Source organism: Erinaceus europaeus, unplaced genomic scaffold (assembly GCF_950295315.1).
Source record: "Erinaceus europaeus unplaced genomic scaffold, mEriEur2.1 scaffold_867, whole genome shotgun sequence".
Lineage (NCBI taxonomy): Eukaryota > Metazoa > Chordata > Mammalia > Eulipotyphla > Erinaceidae > Erinaceus > Erinaceus europaeus.
The window spans coordinates 27,163-31,875 of record NW_026647768.1 but is presented as its reverse complement, the minus strand read 5'-3'; positions in this window follow the sequence as shown (position 1 = coordinate 31,875).

The window sequence follows — 4,713 nt, the reverse complement described above, 5'->3', positions numbered from 1 at the left end:
CATGGGGGAGAGGGTCTGCTGGGAGCCCTGGAAATTTGCAAGTACAAAACCCGAGCAAGGTTTTGGAAAATGGAAAACCAGCAGGTAGTACTTCTTGATTTAAAATGACTCCTTCATATTTATAGTCTCTCAAACTATTTTGACTGTGTTTCAGTTTGTTTTTAGGTTGTACCTGTTGCTAACTGGATCTTAATCGGTCTGAGACTAGAAGTGCCTCACTTGAGCATGATTTGGAGGGAGGGAGGGGGCTGGCAGACAACAGGTCGTCCTTTTTTTTCTTTTCTTTTTTTTTTTTTAAAGCAAAGTGTTTTGATGTAGATTCAAGAAATGTTCATCCACAGATGCCTCTTATTACAGAGTGGTGTTAGTTGCAGACATGAGACATGGAAGGGTCCTTTTGTACTGTTACCGCTACCCTGCTTACTCATGTCACTTGACATTGCTAAAGAGACTGAGACCTTAAGAATAAAGCAAAACATGATTAAAGAAGACACCCTTTTAAGCCAGAAAGTGCTGATGAATGTTGGAGGGAAGGCACACTTGAGGCAGGTGAACTGGTTTTTCCTTCTGTTGCTTTTCATTTTCTCCCAATGAGCACTTTGAGCATTTTGGGTCACATTTGTTGCAAGGTAACGAAAGGGTTCCTCTCCTTCCATCTCTCTGTTGAGTAAATTTGTCTCCTGTCTATTCTGCTGTTTCACATCCGATTACTTGCTGTGCATTTTATGTAATTTATGTTCTGAACTATGGAGTTAAATAAAAATAGTTAACTCCTGCTTATTGCAGTTTTTCGACAACACATGCTGGATAAATTTTTATTTATAGTTTAGTTATCAGTGATTCTGTTGTAGTTTCAAAAGCTCCTGGCACAGTCTTTTTTATATATTATATTTCCATAATATTCTAAAAGATGTGTTGAATCTCGACACAGAATGTGTCAAACAAATGTCCTACAGGGTATGTTTAAGAATATCTTTGGTGGCTAACATTTCCTACATTTGTTTTAATCAACGAGAAGTTGTAGGACAGTCGTGTATGGTAATATCAGATGTTAATGGCATTGATCACCTGCCAGGCACTGGGGATTGATGGGACATGTCCGCTGTAAAATTAAATAGCATTAGAGAAGACTGTACCATGCAGGGGCGGGGGTGAGAGGGGTGGCGTATGGTCGGGCCTGGGAGACTTATTCAGGGTATTACCGTGAGCTCCAGGTCCCCCCCCCCCCCCCACATGATTAAGGCAGGCCATCTGTTCTTTGTTAAATGTTTACAAAAACAGCTTTTCTCTAAAAGATTTAAGGAGATGTGGGTCTGGTAAACACTATAATATTTCTGAGCACCTCTTTCACCCTACTTCTGATGGAACCAAAACATAATTCTGCTGCATACCAAATAGAATTAATGCTGTTTTCATATTTAATCTTTATAGGCTTTTTTCCCTATGGAAGATTAGATTTTTTAAAAAGAATACTAATTTATGACTGAAAGGGGCATCTACAGTGATTTGTGTGCTAAGAGTATAGACATATTTTCTGGGTTTTTGTATTGTGTTATGTGCATTTTCTAACCCATCACTATGTACCAGGCATCTCTCGTTAGAAGTGAGCACTTTGCAGGTGGAATTAATTCCATGCAGATTAGAGAATGGTACACATACCTGGAATTAATTTGTCATTCTAAGTTTTAAGAATGTTTATTGGTAGATGTTCCTTTCCTTTTCCAGAATATACTTTTTTCCTTTCATTTACTGAAAAATACCTCGTCCTTAGTAAGTTTGATCTGTGTTCTTTACAGAGAGATACTCTTTTTTTCTTTACATTTGGAAATAATAAGATCTTTAGCAATTTATTTATACTAATAGTTAATTTTGATACTTCTAATTTCTAGGTGAAGACTAATTTGGTTAACACCTTGGTTGATGTTATTAAGATTATTGATGAGAAATATACAGGGGGTGAGGGTTGGTAGGTTGGAGTTAACATTTTTTATGTGTTTAGTTAGTTATTACTATGTGTAACAAGCTCATGTACATTCATTTTCATGTCTCTCGGATTTTTACTCTTCTCTCCATGGTTTTCATGTCCAGTGACTTCAGCAAAGAACGCTGAGAAAGGGTTACGTAATATGGAAAGGTTACATAGTTTGTAAACCACCTCCTAATACCACTTGATATGAGAGGTGGCTTTGGAATTGCTCTAACCCAAATTTTTCATTTTTCAGATGGAAAAAGCGAACTTCAGATGGGTAAAATGAATTTTCTGAGATAGTGTATCTCATAGCAGGGCTTGAACTGGAAATTTAGCCTTACTTTTAGTTCTGGTCTGTTCCTTTCATTTAAGTGCAGACAGAGCATCGACTATGCATTTCTTCAGTGGTAGATTCTAGTGGCAACAGTAGAATCACTTTCTTTCCAGGCAGTGATTTTTATAGTTTTGGGAGGAGAGAGGCCACTGAAAGTATAAGGAATCAGACGAGACATGCACATTGTTTCCTACAGTGATGAAACCTAGATGTTTCAGGAGATGAGTAGAGTCAGAGCACCGAGTTTGGGGAACTTCGACTTCAGTATCCACTCCATCCCTGTATGTGTGGCCACATGGGCTGAAGCTGCTACTCAACAAACATTAAGTAGACGCTCACTAAAACTGTTGTGGACTCTCTTAAGTCATAGCGCTTGGCTGACGGGTGGGGCATGACGTTTGAGCTCCACAGTGTGTCTGAACCTCTTCTACCCATTCTCTTTTGAGTCGCAGTGAGGGAGAGGTGTAGGCTTTGCAGCCACTTTGTTGCTGGCTTTTGCTCTGTCACCACCTGAAACCCCTCGGGCATATATCATTGAATCTTTCCGTGTCCACCCATAACTCTTAGAGAACGGGCATAGTCAGTAAAAAGTGGCAGCCAGTGGAACTGGGGAAGATGGTTCAGGCTGTTAGAGCACCAGTGCCAACCGGTGCGTGAGGCCCCAGAGGCTGCAAGTTTATTCCCCTGCACCACCTTCTGCTGGGAGTCAGTGGTGTTTCGGTCTCTTGCTGTCTCCCCTCTTTCTCTCATCTTTCCTCCCTCATAGTGAATGAATGTTCACATCTATATTATTAGCTACATATGATAGAGAGAAGATGTTTCACTCAGGGGAGAGAGGCGAGCCAGAGCACCACACCACTACGCACACTGCTGGGGATTGAACTGGGAGCCTTGGCATGAAAGTCTGATGCTCTGCCAGCTGAGCTGTTTCCCCAGCAACAATGTGTCTGTTCAGAACTATTAGCCTATATTGTTCTTCTTGTATGTGTTATAGTCACCAGTGTGATTCTAGAAAAGTATATTAAAAGGCTGAAAATGAGTTCCATTTGGTGGTCTGGGAGGTGGTGGTGCAGTGGATAAGGCATTGGACTGTCAAGCATGAGGTCCTGAGTTCAGTCCCCGGCAGCACATGTACCAGAACAAAGTCTGATTCTTTCCTTCTCTCCTATCTTTCTCTTTAATAAATTAAAAAGAAAAAGAAAGAAAGAGATGGAAATGAGTTACATTGATAGATTTCCAAGTGTTTTGCTCCAATGCAGAGAGGCTCGTTATGCCGTAAGGTACAGTGGAGACAGTAAAACCCCACTGCGGTCTGCACACCTGAGTCTTGGATTCCAATCTCAACTCGCTTCTCAGCATTACATCCCAGTGGCTGGTGTTCCCTACTGGGTTTAAGAGTATCTTTGCATATAGACCTGGGAAACATTAGAAAGATCTGCAAGGCATGTGAAATTAGCTGCCTGAGTTCCCTCTTCTGGCTGAGAAATTACAATACAAAGCTTTGATACGTTAAGAAAAATATTACCTGCATTCCCTATCTACACAAGACATTTTTTAAAAAAAATCTTTATTTATTTTGTATCAAGGTAGAGACCAATTGAAAAGGAAGGGGGGGAGAGAGAGAGTGAGAGAGAGAGAGTGAGAGAGAAGAGGGGGGGGGAGCTGCAACATTGCTTCACCACTTGAAAAGTTTTACCTCTGCAGGTGGAGCCCAGGGCCTTGAACCTTGGCCCTTACACACTTAAGATGTGTGCTCACCCAGGTGCAGCACCATTCAGTCCCAAAGCAAGAACTTCAACCAATCTGAATCATAAAGTTTGCATGTGTGCTTTTAATTTGACATTTTAGTGCCATTTAAATCAAAAGTGACCTTAGTATGTAAGACTAATATGTATGTAATCTGATTTCAGACTTTAATAGTATGGGACTAATGCTCACTTAACTTGTCCTTTTTTGAAAGTGGATTAATTATAATTTTTTACTTCCTGCAGTGGGGATAATAATGGCACTTAGAATTGTTGTTTGTGGGTTATCTTTTGCTGCTCTTTTATCATTATCATTCACTGTTTCCTGAATAGTCTGCTGTTTGGGAAAACGAACAGTTTGTTTTGATCAGAGCACTGCTCAGCTCAGGCCATTGGTGGTGTCAGGGATTGAAGCTCAGTCCTCTAATTTGCAAGTCCTGTGCAGTATCTGTGTGCTGTTGTGGGACATAGGCCCCCAGTGAAGACATTTCTTTCCTCCTGAACTTAATTTTTTACTGCATCACTGAGTTGTGCCCCCCCCTACACTAATTATTTAAAGTTTTCTTATTTTCAGAACAGCGTATTTCTTGATGAGAGAAAAGAACAGATTTTACAGATGTCTAGTTGGTAAAATATTTAACACCTTACATTTAGAGTAAGTTTCA